Raw genomic sequence first — 22,349 nt, 5'->3', positions numbered from 1 at the left:
AAACAAAAAAAAAGAAAAAGGAACCCTAATCAAATTGGGGGTAAATTCTAAGGTCTTGAAGAATGAAGATTTCTTGCAAATGGAGGGAAATTAAAACAGAGAAAGAAAGAAAGAAGGATTGTGGGGGGGAGGAGAATTTGGAAAATTCGGTGGTGGGGACGGGGTTTGCTGTAGTTTTGACGGTGGGTTGGGGTTTCTGGGTTCGTGGGTCCAGTTTCTGGGTTCGTGGGTCCAGTTTCTGGGTTCGGGTGTCGTGTTTTTGGGTTTCGACTAAGGTGGTGGTTGGTTGGGGTTTCTGGGTTTGGATGGTGGCTCACGTGGCTGGCTTGTTGGTTGGATGGTTTTGCTGTGATTCGACTAGGGTGATGGCCGGTGGGGTGGCTTGTAGCGTAGGTGGAAGTGTGGTGGCAGGAGGTTTGGCCGGAAATTGGAGCCATTGATGGAAGTGTGGAAGGGAGGAAGAAGATGAAGAGGAAAGGGGGAAAATGATTTTTTTTTAAAAATATTTTTTAGACAAATGAAAATGTGACACGTGGCAAGTGACTTATTATTGTAGGTGAAGTAACCTGTTTGGCCTAATAGAATAGAACACCCCCCAAAACTGGGATTATTGTGGAATAATCGAAGGGTTGGATTAATAAAAAAAGATCGCTCAAAGGTTGGATTATTATAATCAAATTTTCCTATTTAGAATGTAACACTCAATGTAACAGTTTTAACAAAAGTAACATTATAAAGTAACACTTTTAAAATAGGTAACATTTTATAGTAACACTAAGAGATGTTACCTTATTTCAATAACATTCCTAACCTATGGAAACCCCAACATGCCTATAAAGAAAACCCTTATTTATAGACTATAGTGTTCGAACTATTTTACCCCTATAAAAGGTATACTTACATCTTTTGTCATGCTTTCTATCTTTTAATTGATGAAATGATATCTTTTTCTTCTATCTTTTCACAGTTTTACCTCAAACTCTCGCTTTCTCACTCCTCCAAATTCAAGCCATGAAATTCGAAGGCTTGCAAGGAACCTTCTCGGTTGTTTATCTCCAATTTTAATAATGTAAGTTTTCTCTGATATTTGATTTTTCATTTTCAATATTTTCAATCAAGGGTTTATTTGTAGTGCCGATCCAAGGCAAAGGGGTAACATTTTAGGGGTTTTAAAGATTAAGTAATCTTAATAATTTATTGATTAAATTTTTGTTATTCATTCTATTCTTGTGTAGTATAGGATGGTTTTGATGAAATAGTTGTTGTAAATAGGCGTTTGTTTGAGTTAATTAACATTCTAGCTTCAATTATGTTGCTGTAATTTTTTGCTGAATTTTCCACATTGATTTACTGAATTTTAATTCGAAAATTTGAGTAGAATTGCTCAGATTTGTACTATTACTAGTCTTATATTATACTCCTTATTAAGAATATATGATGCTCTATACCTTCATAAAGGTTTTGTTCATTGAGCCTTGTGCTCTATTGCTATTTTTGAAACTGAATACGTAAGGATAAGAGTAATATATAGGAATTTGACAAACTTGATGATAGGCATGTTAGAGCTAGAGGAATGTCCCAAAAATGGTCTGCTCTTGTGAGAAAAATTGCAAAAAGGACTAAATTTAGTATGATTAATAACCAATTGCTTTGATTTTTGTAGGATTTCTAGCATGATTTTTGCGCTTTATAAATCTTTTTATTTGGAAATGTAGTTAATTGATTATTATTGTAGAACTTTGAGGTAAATAGCCATCCGTGGCAGGGGATTTCATGATTATTATTGCATTATTTTTCCATCTAATCCATAGTTTATAATTAACTTCGATGTTTAATAATTGACAATTTTTAATTGATTTTCTATTGATTGATGGGAGATAATACAAGAAATTAGGTCAGATCAAGGTACTTTGATGATACTTATAAGAGTTATAAATCCAGATATGGAATTCTAATTTTAGTGTTTGTTTTTGGGTTTTCTTCTGGATTTATAATCAACTTTGATGTTTAATTATTGTTATTTTAAAATTGATTTCCAATTTTCAGTAATCTATAGATTTTAAGGTCTAAATTTGCTATCATGTTTATCTTATTTCCAGCAGGAATTGGAGCTTCTTAGAGTTGATGCATAGAGGATACGATGGTAGATGCAGTTGCGGTGGTTTATTATTGTTCTTGACTCACTTGACCTTTTTCCAGTTACATATATCTAACCAAAAAGAAGGAAAAAAAGAGTATGACTTATTGATCATTTGATATCTTATTTATTTATTTCATTTTAAAAAAATTTCTAGAAATGTCATGATTATTCATTTACTCCTATACTTGCATATAAGCCTCGATGGATTATTGAGGTTGTCCTTGGTTAGTCTTCTAAGCTACAATCCGATAATAGCCATATTTTTACTGAAATCCCAAAAGGGTAAACATCGACTGTTCTGTTTTTAATGTGCCTCCTGATAAACCATTCAAAATTTGTGTTTCTCTGTTTGCTTATCATTGTTGTCACACTTTACTAGGAATAATTTCCTTAGGTGTAGACACCTAAATGTGTCTCCCCAAAACTAAACCCAGTGATGAGTACCTTTCACGTCATTTGATTATCGAACAAAGCAAAAGTGTGTAAAGTCTAGTGATGAGGATGTTTTTATTAAAATATCTCTTCTTTCTGTTTTTGAAAATATTTCTTTTCTTACCTTATTTATGAAAAACATGCATTCCAGTTTAGTTTGGTCCATGATATGGGTCCAATAATGGTGTAGTTGGATGGGGTTTGAAAAGACCTTTCCAACGATATATTATAAGCCCAATTCCGATGAATACTGAGGAAGTTATGGCCAAAATACTAAACTGGGCTCAAACCGGTTTTTACCTACGACCCAATGATCATGTGGAGGGTCCAAAGGTCTAATCCTATTCCTAAAATAATTAGGATTAATTAGAACCTTCTATAATTTTATAAAAGATCTTAATTATACTTATTGAAAAGATAAGATTAAAGAATTTAAGTTGAATAAAAACTTTCCTTTTATAAAAACTTTCCTTTTTTTAATCCTAATTCTATTCGAATTTAAAGATGTTCAAATAAAGTTAGATATTATTTTCGTGCCTCATAATATTTATCCAAATTTTATATGGTTGGATCGATCTTGAAATTATCTTTCCAATGATATATTATAATATTAAATCCGAGATATAGCGAAAAAGATATGAATGGGATATGAAACTCTATCCAAAACTGACACCGTCCTACTATTTCGGCCATATATTTTTAACTAAAAAATATTTTAATCTGATTCTAATTGGGTTAAAAAGTAGACTTCATTATCTTTCCAAAGACATATTATATTCCTTATTTGGACTTCTGGATCAAAAGATATGATAAAAACAAAATCCGCAAAAATTGCTGTCCATCGAGTTTTATTTCGATTCGAATTCGGATTCTTTTCTTATTCTTCGACCCTCTTTTTTCTCTATAAATAAAGGTCATATCTCTCCTTTTTCAATCACCAACTCTCATAAAGAATTTCTTGATTCTCTCCCTCTTTCTAGCCTAACTTTTTACAAATACAATTCCTCTACATTAGAACAAGACATACCTAGCATTGTTCGAAGTTGCCTTCGCCCTAGACGTGAAAGGTTTTAATTTCTGAGGGTTTGGTCCCAAATATAGTCTAAAATTTCTTAATATCTCTTTCAATTATTTAATTTAATTGTTTATTTTATATTTTCCTTGAAGTTACTAACGCGTGTATTTTGTTATTAGAGAGAGGTACGAAGCATCCAAGTAAGTGCTTTAATGGTTTTATTGATATTATGATATAGAAATCATATTTAGGTTATTATTATGATTCCTAGTGTAATTTTAGGGCGTTTTGATCTTCCTAGTATCATGTTTAGAGTAATAACTATAATTTCTAATATCAAATATGACAATTGTGATTCCTGCTATGCTTCTTATTCTTTCCTAATAGCATGTTAGTATCATGTTAGGGTTAAAGCTTTGATTTTTATTACTTAGTGACATGCTAGGGTTTGTTATTAATCTTGTTAGTATCATGCCTAGGATCTTGCTATTATGCTTTAACATGATTATTTTAATTATCATTATTATTTTTTATAATTGTTATAATTATTGTGATTATTATTATGTTGCTTGACATTATTTATTGTTATTGCTTGATCACACCTTTTATGCATGTTTAAAGGGAATTAGTACTTGTAATAACGCTTAATAAAATAATTAATAATCTTGTTTAGGGTTAATTTGATTATAATTCAAATGATCGCCAATAATAGTTTATTTGTGCATTAATATTCAACCAACATAGATAAACAGGTTAGGGTTAATCCTATTGATTGCGTGTTAGTCAGAAAGCGCACATGAATACGATCAGAATAAAGTAGAGGCCTATTATTAGGGCAGGTTCAATTTCTTTTAGGTTGGATTTGTACCTTCATCCCCGAACTACCAGTCATGGTTCCAGACCTATTGGAGTTGATGATCTCCTGGATCGTTAAGAGGTGTAACCTTCACCTCGTGAACGGTTTACAAGTTCCTAAAACTTGTTGGCGACTCTTTTGCTCTATTTTCTTTCCCTTTGGACGCCACCGTACTTTAGTGTATGATCACAGTGGGGTTCAAGCTAGGGATGATGCTTGAAATATTCCCTACAGTTTTTGACGACTCCACTGTGGAGGATTTCTATTTTAATTACTGAAATTTATTTCGGCAATGATTTAGAATGAGTGGATGATACTCGAAAAGTTCTAAGTATTTCATGTGTGTTATTTTGATTAACATTATTTTCATATGCATAAAAAAGATCTCATTGGAAAGACCATCCGTAATGAGTTATAACATAGGATTTTTACACGTAGAAAATTTGAGGAATATCTGTCACAACTAGAATCAAAATAATGTTGCGCGAAACTGGAAAATTTTATCAAGCACAGAAAGCTGCTGAGGCATGTAGGAATCAGCGTCAGACAACAGAGTTTAGCGCCACTAATTTGACTCTGGCGCCAGACGACAGTTTCTGTTGCCAGGCGCCAAAGCCAAATTGTTGTCGTCGACCTCTATTTGCTGGCGCCAAGTTCTTCCAATAACGAGCCAGAAATATGCGTTCTAATTTTGACCAGTTTTTAGCACTGTTTGCTCGATCCTACTTCCTTATTAAGTTTTTCTCACTTTTCTGAAACCCATATGTGTTCTATATATGGACATAACCCTCTGGGAATTCATGCTCTATCTACCTGATTGAACGCTCTGTGCAACAAAGGTTACATCCGAGAATGTTGAATTCACCAAACCATGGAAGCGAGTTTTTTAACTCGCGGTGTCCCATCCATTCGCGCCAACCCTTCACGGTTAGGCTTCCGCGCGGTGCATCCGGACAATTAACCATGGACTCTCTTTGACTAATCCATATCCGGAACTTTAGAGAACTAGAGTCATGGTTAGGTTGCAAACTCATTTCATCATGTTGTGACTACTTGACTACTTGTGCATCTCTTACTTGTGCATACTTACTATGTGACTAAGCTAACCGTTTGGTTTGACTTGTGCTTGTAAATAAGTTTTAATAAACTAATTAATGACTAAAGGACTTTGCTTAATTAATTAATTAATTAGTTTGATCTAATAAATATGTCTAAAATCGAGTCATAAATCCTTTGAGTCAACCTGGATTTTTATTCCCGTATACTGCACAAACGTCAACTTGTTTTGATCATATCCGGAGTTCTAGAAAGAGTTACGAGTCGTACAAACTGTAGATCTGTAGCCCCGCGTTTATCTATAATTTGGCGCTGGTGTCATCTAAATCAGAGTCACAGATCAAAAGTTATGACTAAAATACCACAGTTTGTCCAGTTTAATGCATATACGTGAGGTCTTAACTTAGTCTTTGTTCGAGTTTAGTCACATGATCATGACACGAGTCTTAACATGTCACTTGCACTCACAATATACGGCACACACCTTATACTTGTCACCATGACCATGTCTTAGGTTCATGCATGAGTCGGTCTTTTTCCGTCATTTGAGTTGGGGGTACATTCTATTCCTAATTTTTGGATCTCTCCATCTACATCATCTTTCCATTCTCTACATGCTTTCTCCATATCACAATCTTCATTCTTCCTACCTTCTTCGATCCATGCATGTTGAATCGAGTTTGAGTCATGTGATTGACAAAAAAAAAAAAAAAGTGAGGGTAATGATGAAACAAATGCACATAGAAAGCTTCTCACCAAGATTTCATGCTTTCTTCTTCTTTTTTTCAAACCCTTTCCCCAATAAGTCTAGCATAGGCACCCTTCATCCTCCTTGAATTTATTTCTTAGAGTTTGATTTTTACCCTTCACTTTTTAAATAAAATGAGCATTTATTTCCTTACATATGATCATTACATTGCAAAAAAAAAAAAAAAAAAAATAAATCCATGTCGAACTAAGCACAAGGTATACCAATGATTTGAGGCACCCCTTGTAGCCACATCATATCACCTTTCACCCTTCAAATATGCAATCCTTTGTTGGTAAACCACTTTGAGCCTCGTCTAATGATAGACCCTTCATTTTTCAACCCATATCTACCTAACTTTGGGTTGGGATTTTGTGCAACTTATGCAATTTTCAAAAAAAGCTTGAGTGACTTCAAAAGATTAAAATAGCAAAAAATAAAAAAATAATAATAAAAATAAATAAAGTGTACAAAAGGGCAAGTGTTCCAATGTCTTTGACATGAACATGTCTTTGATATGAACACGTCTCAAATTGCGTTTCTTATCGAGTGCTCGGTACCGTGCCTGAGAAACATGAATACCAAGTGAGTGATAGACCGGATGATCGGGATTGCCCACACTTATAAAAAAAATGCAAAAAAAAAAAAGAGCTAAAAAAGAGTAGAAAGTCTCAAGCATAAAAATATAAAGATTCAAAAGCAAGGTTGCACACCTTGGGGGCTTATCTAGGGTCTTGACCCTTTTATCCCCTTCTTCTTCAACCTTTAGCCTAACCACATTACAACCCTTAAAAAGACCTTTTTAAGGTATACACACACTTGTGCGAGCTTCGGCTAGAGCTACGTTCGGCCTGATTCCTAACGGATACGTAGGCAACCTCACATCGAGGTGCGACCGTAATAAACATGCATTCATATTCACATTCACATTCACACATCATGGTCATATCAAGGGATCTCCAATGCTCATCCCTATTCACTTAGAGCTAGACTTGAGGGCTTGATCCCTACATCATTAGCCTACCTAGCCTAAGACTCTTCTAAAAATAATATCTTTCCACACACTTAGCCTTTGCGGCCTAACTTTAGAATTACTATCACACACATCACAGATACATGACCAAATAGTCTTTCCCTTAGGAACCCTTTGTCATGAAATCTTAACACAACATTGAAGCATACTTCGTCATAACAAAATCACTCATCAATCATAATCATCATTGCATCAAAGTATGAAGTGCTTAGCCTCCGTGCCTAAGTTATCTAAATACTTTCATTATCGAGTCAACTAGGATAGTTTAAGATGTTACAATCCTTGCACTGTGAGAGACAGCGTTAACGGATTAAGCTCATTCAACATGCATCTACAAAAAAAACTTCACTTCGATTCTTTTTCGTGTCTTTCTTTTTCGGGAGAAAGTCGGTACCCACCACAAAAATGACGGAAATTTTTTGCTTTTTTACATTTTCGAGTCCCACGATCATAATACAATGCACACACGAGTCATGTACACGTTGAGTCATGTCATGATATCACCATGATTTGAGTCTAACACATGTGTCAAACACTTTAAGTCGAGTCAACCTCGAGTCAGTTAATCACAGCGAGTCAAGTTTATACCTTGAGTCATGTCAAGTCAATGAGTCAAGCAACACTAAACATTAGGTCAACCCTAGAAATTAACTAAAGAGATTAGCAAATTCCTATAGTCAAAGATAAATACAGGTGCATCCCAGCGGCAGCAAGAGCAGGATAGGGAAGACCTTACTCCAGCGCCAGATGACAACATATAACGTCTGGAAATAGATTTTAGCGCCTGGCGCTAGATCCCAACGTTTGGCGATAGATCCAAATCGTGGCGCCAGCAACTTTTCAGCAATGACAGAGCTCGAAGCCTCTCAGAATGGTTATTTTGACCTCATATAGAAATTTTGGGTTCCTTGGTACGCCAGTTAGCCCTTATAAGCAAATTGACATTATTAGTTGTCGGCTCGATTATAATCGTAGTAAGTGATTGACCTGACAAAAAAATCATCTCACTTAGCTTAAGCGCCTAAAACACTGACTCCTTACAAGCACCAACGTATCGGTTTAAAAGCAAGCACTTAAACGACAATATTTCCAAATATGGATTGTCGAGCATTCTTCTTAAACGACAATATTTCCAAATACGGATTGTCGCGCATTCTTTTTACGACAATATTTCCAAATATGGATTGTCGCGCATTCTTCTTAAACGACAATTTTTCCAAAAAATTGGATTGTCATCCCCAACTGACAATATTTCCAAAAATGGATTGTCGTGCATCTTCTTCAATGACAATTTTTCCAAGATTGGATTGTCATCTCTGGAAAAGTTTCCAAGCGTGGATTGTCATGCTCCTTCTCTGTTCGGCAATTTTTTCAAGGTTCGGATTATCATCACTGGCAAGTTTTCCGAGATTGGATTGTCATACACCCAGTTCCCTATGACAAAATTTCCCAAAGGATTGTCGTAGGTCTCTACTCATCATAAATTTCGGTAAAGGTTCCTTAACGTGGATTTTCATTCATTTCAGTAAGTGGCAAATTTTCTCAAAGTGGATTGTCGGTCGACTCTTTTTTGCAAATGTTCCAAGTCGCGGATTGTCAATTGTGGCAATATCTTCCTAAAAGGATTGTCGCATAGCGTTGGCAAATTTCCAAGGTGGATTGCTTTCAAGAGTTATATTCCAAGATGTAGATTGTCGATCGTAGCAAAATTCTTATGACAGATTGTTACGAAGCATTGGCAACTTTTCCCAAATTTTGGATTTTGGCAAATTTTCCGAGATACGGATTGTCGCTTCATCGTAGCAACATTTCCAAGGATGGATTGTTACAAAGCATTGACAAATTTCCCTAAATCGGATTTTCATACATCAAACAAGAGTTGTGTTGGCAACTATTCCCAAAGAAAAGAGGATTGTCATCACAGCAAAAGCACCGACATACTGGTTCATCAACAACAAAATTCAAGCAGCATTAAGGATCAACAAGCAGTGGTCTTTTCAAATACTTTCACGACGGAATTGGATGTAGTTACAGGCGTAACAATCTTCAGGCAGTATTCTCTAGCTTGCGGAAGATCGTCAAAATAACAAGATGGCATTACCTAGCTTGCGGAAGGTTGTCACAACAATAGCAATGCAACAGAAACAAATCGGTTACTCCTCTAGAGACGTGTGCTCGACAGTGCAAGATACGCATTTCTTAACTCTTTTATATGTTTAACTAACGCTAGTTTTGCAGGTATCGGCGTTAAAAAAATGATTTAGGATCGCTGATGAGTGTCATTTATGGCACTCATAGGGTAGTCTTTTAGGATGATTTAATCTTCCTTTTTATGCTTTCTTATCTTATTTTTGGTCCTTTTTCCTTTAATTCCTTTCTTTCTTTCTTTTCTTGTGTTTTTCGTGTTTTCCTCGTGTTTTCCTTTTATTTGGTTCTTTTTACCTTTTATTCCTTTTCGTTGTTTGTTTTTTGTAGGTGCATAGGATTTGTCTCTGCAAGGGAATCAAGATGGGCTATATTGACTAAGCAAGGAGGAAATAATCGGCTTGGAGAGGGCTCAGAGAGGGCATGGAGAGGGCATCAAGCCCTGCCAGTCTGCCGCGGGCGCGGGTGCCTAAGGCCGCGGGCGCGGGCTCATATACACAAAAGTGGAAGATTTCGACCAGGAACTCTCCGCGATCTGGCCGCGGGCTTGCCGCGGGCGCGGGTAGGTTGGAGAGCCCGCTCGTACTAGAGAGACCGCGACCCTCTGATCATCCTTTGGGAGCAGGGGATTCGCCGCGCTTATGCCGCGGGCGCGGGTGCTTTTGCCGCGGGCGCGGGCTAGAAGACTCGCGGGCGCGGGTGTTGCCTAGGAAGCCCGCGGAATTTTTAATGGGTTCCGTACCCATTTTTCCGCGGGCGCGGGGTTTATTGGAGAGGGCGCGGGAATCCCGTTTTTCTTCTTTGCCTATAAATACACTTGTAATTCTTTTTTTGAGGATAACTTTTAGATAATTTTCATTAGCTAAATTTTAGAGAGAGAAGTTCTTGGTATTGGATTTGTATTTCAACATTGGATCAATTGAGCTTGGATTTCTTCATTTTCAATCATTAATGTTAGTAAGATTTTCTCCTTCTAGTTCATCTCTTACTTGATTGATTTAGTTTCATCTTTGATTGTTTGTATTGCTTGGATTTGAATTGGATATTGTAGTTGATATTGCTTTCTCTTGATTTTGTTTAGAATGATGATCAATGCTAAGTCTAGTGATTTGTTCTTGAGTTACACCATGATTAGTGAGTAGATTAGTTGTTAGGGAGAAGGGGAAGCATGCTTGATTGATAATTTGTGCTAGTTGATGATCTTTGATTGATTAAATTGTTGCAATTAAATTGGTTGACATAGTTTTTCATTTGATTAATTAGATTAGGAATGATCAACCTATAAGTTTAATCTAGATTGCATTGCATTTATTAATAACATGACTAATCAATTTGAGATTTGCTTTAATTGATTGAGTTTGATTGTGAATTTCCTTGATTAGCCATTCATAGTGACCCCTAGTTTGGCCTCTAGGAGATAGCTCTTGAACTCTCTTGATTGCTACTATTGTTTGTCCTTTGCAATATTAGCATGTGGAACCAATATCCCTAGCATTTAGCTTTTTTAATTACTTGATTAGTCTAATTTTTCTATCATAACACCAATCATTTTCTCTCTTCAATCTCCGAAATAGCTTGATTTAGGCTAAAGATAACACCAACTAACTCCTTTGGGTTCGACCCTATACTTACCTATACTTGTTTTAGGTTTGTTTAGGATTTTATAAATAGTGTTTGATTTTGGGATAGGCTATTAACGACTAGTTTATTCCTCTATCAATCGCAGAACGTTCTGAATCATTCTCCGTCCCTATCGATACTTTGACTTTTGTTTTCGAAACTTGCGTTTCTCCAAACTCAGTCAAAGTGGGGGCTTCTGTAGACACCCAAATGTGTCTCCCCAAAACTAAACCCAGTGATGAGTACCTTTCACGTCATTTGATTATCAAACAAAGCAAAAGTGTGAAAAGTCTAGTGATGAGGATGTTTTTATTAAAATATCTCTTCTTTCTGTTTTTGAAAATATTTCTTTTCTTACCTTATTTATGAAAAATGTGCATTCCAATTTAGTTTGGTCCATGATATGGGTCCAATAATGGTGTATTTGGATGGGGCTTGAAAAGACCTTTCCAACGATATATTATAAGCCCTAATCCGATGAATAATGAGGAAGTTATGGCCAAAATACTAAACTGGGCTCAAACCGGTTTTTACCTACGACCCAATAATCATGTGGAGGGTCCAAAGATCTAATCCTATTCCTAAATTAATTAGGATTAATTAGAACCTTCTATAAGTTTCTAAAAGATTTTAATTATCCTTTTTGAAAAGATAAGATTAAAGAATTTGAGTTAAATAAAAACTTTCCTTTTATAAAAACTTTCCTTTTTTTTTAATCCTAATTCTATTCGAATTTAAAGATGTTCAAAGACAGTTAGATATTATTTTCGTGTCTCATAATATTTATCCAAATTTTATATGGTTGGATAGATCTTGAAATTATCTTTCCAATGATATATTAGAATATTAAATCCGAGCTATAACGAAAAAGATATGAATGAGATATGAAACTCTATCCAAAACTGACACCGTCCTACTATTTCGGCCATATCTTTTTAACTAAAAAATATTTTAATCTGATTCTAATTGGGTTGGAAATTAAACTTAAATAGCTTCCCAAAGACATATTATATTCCTTATTTGGACTTCTGGATCAAAAGATATGATAAAAACAAAATCCGCAAAAACTGCTGTCCATCGAGTTATATTTCGATTCGAATTCAGATTCTTTTCTTATTCTTCGACCCTCTTTTTTCTCTATAAATAAAGGTCATATCTCCCCGTTTTCAATCACCAACTCTCATAAAGAATTTCTTGATTCTCTCCCTCTTTCTAGCCTAACTTTTTACAAACACAATTCCTCTACATTAGAACTAGACATACCTAGCATTGTTCGAAGTTGCCTTCGCCCTAGACATGAAAGGTTTTAATTTCAGAGGGTTTGGTCCCAAATCTAGTCTAAACTTTCTTAATCTCTCTTTCAATTATTTAATTTAATTGTTTATTTTATATTTTCCTTGAAGTTACTAACGCGTGTATTTTGTTATTAGAGAGAGGTACGAGGCATCCAAGTAAGTGCTTTAATGGTTTTATTGATATTATGATATAGAAATCATGTTTAGGTTATTATTATGATTCCTAGTGTAATGTTAGGGCGTTTTGATCTTCCTTGTATCATGTTTAGAGTAAAAACCATAATTTCTAATATCAAATATGACAATTGTGATTCCTGCTATGTGTAGACACCTAAAAATGTCTCCCCAAAACCAAACCCATTGATGAACACCTTTCACCGCCATTATTGGTCGAGTTGAGTATTTAATCTTTGGAATGCTTAAATCCATGTTCTATCCAATATATTTCATGAACCAATCCAATTTCTAGTTCATTTCCCTAAACCATAACCTATTTTCCACTTTTCGTGTCCACTGAGAGAAACTGATTTTATGGCTATACAATTTTGATCCATTTATTATTTTACTGGATAGGCATTTAAATAAGCTTTCCAACCATATATCATAAGCCCAATTCCAAGCTATAACGAAAAAGATATGAGCAAAACACCAAACTCGGCCTAAAACCGACACCCTTCCACTAAACCGGCAATATCTTACAATATACATATTATTTTGACTTGAATCTAATTTAGTTGAAAAGTAAACTTGATAAGCTTTCCAATTATATATTATATGCCTCATTCCGAGTAACGGACCAAAAGTTATGATGGTTTTAAAAACGGGTAAAAACCTGGAATCACCGCGCACAGTGCAATTCCACCGTGTCACGGGAAATTGCACCGTCTGACGGTGGGAATCCCCGTGACACGGTTCCCTTGCTGTGACGCGGGGCTATTCCGTGTCCTATTTGCGTTCTTCGTACCTAATCAACTCCCGCGTCACGGCATTTTCCACCGTGTCACGGGAATTTACACCGTCTGACGGTGGGATTCCCCGTGACACGGAGCTATTTCCGTGTAATTTCCGCGTCTCCCATACTGTGACACGGTGTAATGTACCGTGTCACGGTGGATACTGCCGTGTCACGGTACCTGTGCCGTGTCACGGGACATTCCGTGTCTTTTCCGCGTAAACCCTTAACGCGTTTTCTTTCCCGTTTTCTGAAAATTTCCCGCGTCACACTAAAAATGTACCGTGTCGCGGGAAAGTTTGTCGTCTGACGGTGGGACTTCCCATGTCACGGTACAGTTTTCCGTGTCACGGGATACTTTTTTAGGGTGTTTATCATTTTAGGGTTCCGTGTGCTCCCTCGGCACATTTTCTCTATAAATACCCCCTCATTTCTGATGTACGGGACAACAATAATCATTCTCTCTCACCTTGCACCAAAAATCATCCTCTTCTCCCTCTTTAACCTAATTTCTAGCCTCCTTATTCTTCCATAATAATTCCCCTAAGCACTCCAAGGAGTCTATACTTAACCCGAGGTTCCGTCCTTAAACCAAGGCGTGAAAGGTACAAATAACTGAGGGTTTGGACCAAATCAACTCTACATTTATTTAATTTAATTTCCGTTTGATTTATATTTTTATTGAAGTTACTAACAATTTATTCATGATGTAGCAATTCAAAGGAACGCGTGGAATGTGAGTAATTAATTAATTTAATTACTTATTATTTTTATATTGCTAATATCATGATTAGGTTTATTTATATTTGATTTGACTAATGAATTTATTGTTAAATTGATTCCAATATTAATGTTTTTTTTATTATATTTATTGATCACCATATATATTGCATCTTTAAAGGGAATATGTAATTCGAAATCACGCCTAATAAGATAATTTGGACAACCGGTTTAGGTTCCTTTTTAATCTTGTTGTTTAATCAAGTGATCACTAATATTTTAGAATTATATGTTGCATTAATATTCAACCAATTTAGCTTAATAATAGTTTGGAGCGAATTGAATCTTTGTTTGTATGCCTTTGAGATCGCGGGAATTACTTTTCACTATAAGAATCGAGTAGAGGCCAATACGGGCGAATGTGACTCCATGACTCACTTCGTACCATCATCCCCGATCCTCCTTTCGTGGTTCCGAACCATATGGAGTTAGTAATCTCATGGATTATGAATGGGGTGTAACCTTCACGGGTCAATCGTTGTTGCCTATCGTTGTCCCTTTATCGTGGTTGGCTTTTATGATCCGTGAACGGTTTACAAGTTCCTTAAAAACTTGTTGGCGGCTCCCTACTTTCCTTGTCCCTAATCGTATATGTCAATTCCCACTTCCTATGAGTGCCAAGCATATTCACCACATGCTTTTAACGTAGGCGCACTTCGAACGACGCCTACAATTTGGCGACTCCACTGGGGAGGATTCTTGGTTATTTATCGATTTGAGTGATCGATATTTAATTAAGATGAGTGGATGAGACTTGAAAGATTCTTGAAAAATATTCCTGTGATTAATTTGGCATTTTTGCATATGCATAGACGTTTTAACGTCGCATTTAGGTCTGTCCCGTAGGAAAAATTGAATAACTTGATTGCGTACGAAGGAAAACAGGGCACCAGTCAGATTTTCTGACTGCCGTGCCACGGCAAAATTTGTCGTGTCACGGTACGATACACCGTCCTTGTCGTATCACGGCAATCCTAAAATCAGTCCGGTGGCTTATTTTCTCTTCTCACAGTCAACTTCCTTTTATTTTTCTGAAAAAACGTATGTGTTCTACATACGTCTTAGCCCCGGGGGATTTAAGCTCTATCAACCCAAAAACGCTCATGGCAATAAGGGTTCATCCGAGTTATTAAATCCACCCAAACCATGGAGTCGAGTTCGATTTCCGCGACACGGGACTGTCCACCGTGTCACGGCACAGTCAACCGTGGCGCGGTGGACCTGCAGCAAAAAAAAAAAAAAGAAAAAAAAAAGGGTAAAAAGTCTGCCGCGCCACGGGAAACTCTACCGTGTCACGGAAAATTTCCACCGTGACACGGTGGATTTCCAAAAAAAAAAAAAAATCCCATGGCACGGGAAAGTTCACCGTGTCACGGCAATTTCCACCGTGACACGGTGGATTTTCCAGAAAAAAAAAACCGCGTCAGTCAAGTCTTCCGTGTTAATTTGGTCCTCGCGTCAGCCATTTTGGTTATTGTTCACATGTCTAGCCATACGATCATACCACGAGTCTTATAACATCACTTAGTCACTCACGAGTCAAGTATAGTCCACACACTTTCTTTATGTTCCGACTCGAGTCGTGCACTAGGTCGTTTATGATCGTATATTAGGTTCATGCACCTTTTTTTCGACATAATAAAAAAATGAGTGGAGTTTTCTCACCTGTTTTCAAATGTCTATTTTTTCCTTCCTTTCCTATCTTGAGCAATGAGTCAAACAATTAAGTGAATTATTTTTATTTCACAGTACTTGGTCAAGGAACAGGGATAGATTAATACGGTTCGAGTCATTACCGCAACAATCTCTCAGATCTAATAGGCGTTCAAAGAGAACTTTGCCATCTCCATTACGCATCACCTTTCAATGGCCACTAAAGAAGATATTGAGAATATCAACAAATCCATCGAGGCACTGTCTGCCATGATGCAAACCCTTACAACTAGGGTCACTACCATGGAACAAAACAAGGTCACTGTTTCCACCCTTGACAAACTGAAGGAACAAATGAGTAAGATTTCCGAGGATTTCACTTATGTGGAACGGCCTCCCACTCCTTTGGATGTGAAGGACAGACTCCCTGAAAAGTTCTCCATTGCTAATATTCCAAAGTTCAAGCCTACTGACAATCCAATATTCCATTTGAAGGCGTTCTCTACAACCATGGCTCTTAAGGGATTGGACGTAACACTCTTCCCTACGGTGTTCCCTCTCTCCTTATAAAATGCTTGCCAACAATGGTTTTATTCCTTAGATGTCAAGCATACTGCGACTTGGCAAGATGTCACCGACAGTTTCATGAACCGTTACAAGTGTAACATTCAAACTAAAACTTCTGAACGTGAACTCTCCATTCTCAAACAGAAAGAGAATGAAGGCTTCACCACTTACCTGAACAGGTGGAGGGAAACAGCTTCACTCCTGGTAGATCCCCCCAAAGAAAGAGAGATTTTTCGCCTCTTTATTCAAAATCTGACTCATAGATATAGGGAACATCTCAAATTTCTTCCACTGAACACTTTCGAAGCTGTATATGACATCGGCACCAATATCGAGGATGAGCTAATAAAGACTGCTGGTAGTAACAATAATAACACTTGGAAAAACAAGAAGAACGACCATCCTTCTTCTTCGTCTTCTAAGCACGAAAATACTACCAATAATATAAGCCAAGTTGATCTCAATGAAGTGTTAGCTCTTGATACTCCATTGCTCAAGAAGAAAAGAACTTACAATCCTTTAGGAATGACTTATGATGCGGCCTTTGATCGCCTTTACAGTCAAGGCTTGATCACACCTATTAGGCCATTTCCAAAGCCAAAACCTGAATAAAGGAGCGCCAAATGGAATCCCAATGCCCATTGCAAGTACCATCAAGGAAGGGGCCACACTACGGAGCAATGTTGGAATTTGAAGGACGTCATTCAAGACTTGGTGGATGCAAACAAACTTCCTGTCCCTCCAGGCGGCAAGAAGTAATGAACACAAGGCGCACAGCAGATCCTTCGTGCAAGATTTCATGATTTCTTTCTTTATCATTCATCTCCATTCCCCATTCATGTCTAGCATAGGTTTTCCATTTTGATTTTTTATATGTTTCATGTGTTTCGTTCACCTTTTCCAATAATAAAATGAGCAATTTTCCTTTACATCTCGATCATAGAATTTTTCATTCATTCATTCATTCTCAATAAAAAAAATCAATTACCGAACTAAACCCAAGGTACACCAATGACTTGAGGCACCTTTGCAACCATGTCATTCCCTGTTAACCGTTCAGTCACATTCCATTTCTTCATCAACCATTTTGAGCCTCGTCTAACGTTTGGCCTTCATTTCTTCAACCCACATTCACTTAACCCTGGGATTGGAAGATGTGTAATTGTATAACATTCAAAAAGAAAGTAAAAAAAAAAAAGCAACAAAGCAACAATAAAACAATGTCTAAAGGCAAGTGTTCTAATGTCTTTGATATGAACACGTCTCAAATTGTGTCTCTCATCGAGTGCTTGGTACCGTGCCTGAGAAACATGAATGCTAAGTGAGTGATGGACCGCATGATCTGAGATTGTCTACATTGATTCAAAAGAATAAAAAAAAAGAAATTTAAAACAAAAAAAAAGTTGAAAATAAACTTGCAAAATTCAAAATTTTCAAATTCACAATTACACATCTTGGGGGCTTCTCTCGGATCTTGAGCCTTTTACCCCTTTCTTCCTTAAACCATAAACTTAACCACATTACAACCCTTGAAAGACCTCTTTGAGGTGTACATACACTTGTGCAAAGTTCGGTTAGAGCTACGTTCGGCCTGATTCCTAACAGATACGTAGGCAACCTCGCATCGAGGTGCGGCCACATTCATATTCATACCTATACATGATCGAGTCAAAGAATATCCAATTCTTATCTCTATATCCCTACCCATTTAGAGCTAGACTTGTGGGCTTGAACCCACATCACATTAGCTTACCCAGCCTAAATAGTCACCATTTTGACTCTTCTCACATAAATTTCCATCACCATAACCTTTGCAGTCAGCCTTAGTATCACTTTCACACACTTCTTTCACACATCCATATCCATATCAATCATCCTTCCCTTTAAGAGCCCTTTATCATGAAATCTTGTTTCAACACTGTGCATGTTTCATCATATTTAAAGACAACATTCAGTAGAAGAAACATTGTATACTTTCTTAGCTTCCTGACCTGAGCAATGTTCATTGTTTTGCATAATGTGCTAAGAAACATTTATATATCAATGATTTTTAATCATACAAAGCATATCGTGCTTAGCTCCTTGACCTAAGCAACGTTCATTATGCAATACTCACTATACGTGCCTAGCTTCCAGACCTAAGTGACGTTCAAAATCGCTTCTTTACACCATATATGATGCTTAGCTACATGACTTAAGTTCATTCATCTATCGTGTCACATGATGTAATTTTCCTTAGCCTCCTGGCCTAAGAACATGCATCATGCATACATTATTTTCAGGACAAGCAATTCAATCCATACGATTCATTTCGTCTTGCTAAAGGAGGAAGTTCAAAACATCTTTCCTTTTTCATTATTTTATTTTGGGGAAGTTCAAAAACTTTTTCCAAGTTTTCATCGAAGGAAGTTCGAAAATAAAAGTTCAGTTTTCACATCTTTCTTTTTCGGGAGAAAGTCGGTACCCTCCACTCATGACAAAAATTGACAGAAAATTTTTGCTTTTGCATCTTCGTTTGCTTGTGTCTGCACACACACATATACACACACACACACATACTCACAAGTCATACACATGTCATGTCACATCAAGTCAAACTTGGTCAAGTTAGTGGTCAAGTCAATCACAGTATATATGAGTCCATTGGCAAATTTATTTTTGCAGGTCTTATCTACAGCCCACGTCCGGGGACAAACGGACCATTTACAGCCCACGTCCGGGGACAAGCGGACCATCTACAGCCCACGTCCGGGGACAAGAGGACCATCTACAGCCCACGTCCGGGGACAAGCGGACCATCTACAGCCCACGCCCGGGGACAAGCGGACCACCATAATTTCATGACGCAAGGTTCTCGATACACAGAGACTTGCAATCTCATCATCTTTCAACTTTCCTCAAGCATGGAAAGTATTATCCGGCGGATTTTTCTTCAAGTATAGAAAACCGCCAAATCGGCTTTCCTCAAGCATGGAAGGCATTATCGGTGGAATTCTTCAAGCATAGAATGACACCATATTCATCAGTCGGCTTTCCTCAGGCTTGGAAAGCGTTATCGGTGGATTTTTCTTCAAGTATAGAAAACCGCCAAGTCGGCTTTCCTCAAGCTTGGAAAGCGTTATCGGTGGATTTTTCTTCAAGTATAGAAAACCGCCAAGTCGGCTTTCCTCAAGCATGGAAAGCATCATCGGTGGATTTCTTCAAGCATAGAATGACACCAAATTCATACGTCGACTTTCCTCAAGCATGGAAAGTATTATCCAGTAGGTTTCTTTAGGCTTAGAAAACTACCAAACTCCTCAGTCGGCTTTCCTCAGGCATGGAAAGCGTTTCAACAGACGTCATCTGGTGGATTCCTTCAAGCATAGGAAGCTACCAAGCTCATTTGCCACCAATACACTAGTGTTAGATAAGCATTCTATCCCTTTACTCTTTTATCTGTAGAACTAACATTTTTCTGCAGGTATCGGGGTATACAGAATGATTTAGGATAGCATAACGTCTTAAATCATTCTCCATCCCTATCAGCTACTTTGACAATCGTTTTCGAAACGGACGTTTCTACAAACTCAGTCAAAGTGGGGGCTTCTGTAGACACCTAAAAATGTCTCCCCAAAACCAAACCCGTTGATGAACACCTTTCACCGCCATTATTGGTCAAGTTGATTATTTAATATTTGGAGTGCTTAAATCCATGTTCTATCCAAAATATTTCATGAACCAATCCAATTTCTAGTTCATTTCCCTAAACCATAACCTATTTTCCACTTTTCGTGTCCACTGAGAGAAACTGATTTTATGGCTATAAAATTTTGATCCAATTATTATTTTGTTGGATAGGCCTTTAAATAAGCTTTCCAACCATATATCATAATCCCAATTCCGAGCTATAACGAAAAAGATATGAGCAAAAACACCAAACTCGGCCTAAAACCGACACCCTTCCACTAAAACAGCCATATATTAAAATATAAATGTTATTTTGACTTGATTATAATTGGGTTGGAAAGTACACTTGATAAGCTTTCCAATGATATATTATATGCCTCATTCCGAGTTACGGATCAAAAGTTATGATGGGTTTAAAAACGGGTAAAAACCTAGAATCACCGCGCACAGTGCAATTCCACCGTGTCACGGGAAATTGCACCGTCTGACGGTGGGAATCCCCGTGACACGGTTCCCTTGCTGTGACGCGGGGCTATTCCGTGTCCTATTTGCGTTCTTCGTACCTAAACAACTCCCGTGTCACGGCATTTTCCACCGTGTCACGGGAATTTACACCGTCTGACGGTGGGATTCCCCGTGACACGGAGCTATTTCCGTGTAATTTCCGCGTCTCCCATACCGTGACACGGTGTACTGTACCGTGTCACGGTGGATACAGCCGTTTCACGGTACCTGTGCCGTGTCACGGGACATTCCGTGTCTTTTCCGCGTAAACCCTTAACGCGTTTTCTTTCCCGTTTTCTGAAAATTTCCCGCGTCACACTAAAAATGTACCGTGTCGCGGGAAAGTTTGTCGTCTGACGGTGGGACTTCCCGTGTCACGGTACAGTTTTCCGTGTCACGGGATACTTTTTTAGGGTTTTTATCATTTTAGGGTTCCGTGTGCTCCCTCGACACATTTTCTCTATAAATACCCCCTCATTTCTGATGTACGGGACAACAATAATCATTCTCTCTCACCTTGCACCAAAAATCATCCTCTTCTCCCTCTTTAACCTAATTTCTAGCCTCCTTATTCTTCCATAATAATTCCCCTAAGCACTCCAAGGAGTCTATACTTAACCCGAGGTTCCGTCCTTAAACCAAGGCGTGAAAGGTACAAATAACTGAGGGTTTGGACCAAATCAACTCTACATTTATTTAATTTAATTTCCGTTTGATTTATATTTTTATTGAAGTTACTAACAATTTATTCATGATGTAGCAATTCAAAGGAACGCGTGGAATGTGAGTAATTAATTAATTTAATTACTTATTATTTTTATATTGCTAATATCATGATTAGGTTTATTTATATTTGATTTGACTAATGAATTTATTGTTAAATTTCTTCCAATATTAATGTTTATTTTATTATATTTATTGATCACCATATATATTGCATGTTTAAAGGGAATATGTAATTCGAAATCACGCCTAATAAGATAATTTGGACAACCGGTTTAGGTTCCTTTTTAATCTTGTTGTTTAATCAAGTGATCACTAATATTTTAGAATTATATGTTGCATTAATATTCAACCAATTTAGCTTAATAATAGTTTGGAGCGAATTGAATCTTTGTTTGTATGCCTTTGAGATAGCGGGAATTACTTTTCACTATAAGAATCGAGTAGAGGCCAATACGAGCGAATGTGACTCCATGACTCACTTCGTACCATCATCCCCGATCCTCCTTTCGTGGTTCCGAACCATATGGAGTTAGTAATCTCATGGATTATGAATGGGGTGTAACCTTCACAGGTCAATCGTTTTTGCCTATCGTTGTCCCTTTATCGTGGTTGGCTTTTATGATCCGTGAACGGTTTACAAGTTCCTTAAAAACTTGTTGGCGGCTCCCTACTTTCCTTGTCCCTAATCGTATATGTCAATTCCCACTTCCTATGAGTGCCAAGCATATTCACCACATGCTTTTAACATAGGCGCACTTCGAACGACGCCTACACTATGCTTCTTATTCTTTCTTAATAGCATGTTAGTATCATGTTAGGGTTAAAGCTTTGATTTTTATTGCTTAGTGACATGCTAGGTGTAACACCCCAATAATTCTCTCTTTAAACCTGTGAGGACCCTGAACAATATTCAAGATAATTACTGGCGTGCTACCGCCACGTGTTCAAACGTTAAGGCTTTATCAGAAAACAGCAGCGGAAAAACTAAATCAGTTATAAATAAGTTTCAAAATCAACGAATGAAACCAAATTAAGTCATACAACTTGGAACCATTAAGGCCCTTATTCAAAACCCAATAAAAGTAGTAAGTGATTAAATTCAGTGTTCAAATAAATTCAAACCCAAAAGAAATAGTGACGAATAAAATTGAATTAAAA

General features: G+C 37.1%; 1 long non-coding RNA gene across 2 annotated transcripts; it reads left to right on the top strand.

The window, feature by feature from the left end:
* The first annotated feature begins 932 nt into the window (after positions 1-932).
* On the top strand, positions 933-10,343 carry LOC145641830 (uncharacterized). Of its 2 annotated transcripts, none has more exons than XR_014115548.1 (4): positions 933-1,069; positions 2,103-2,234; positions 3,767-3,787; positions 9,756-10,343. It is a non-coding gene; the product is annotated as an uncharacterized LOC145641830 (long non-coding RNA). The 2 variants fall into 2 exon arrangements; XR_014115549.1 differs by having other exon boundaries at positions 936-1,069; positions 2,100-2,234.
* The last annotated feature ends 12,006 nt before the right edge of the window (positions 10,344-22,349 follow it).

This window comes from Chenopodium album, chromosome 8 (genome assembly GCF_948465745.1).
Source record: "Chenopodium album chromosome 8, dcCheAlbu1.1, whole genome shotgun sequence".
In the NCBI taxonomy this organism is placed as follows: Eukaryota; Viridiplantae; Streptophyta; class Magnoliopsida; order Caryophyllales; family Amaranthaceae; genus Chenopodium; species Chenopodium album.
Note: the sequence above shows the minus strand (reverse complement) of the source record. Positions and strands in the feature narration are given on the sequence as shown.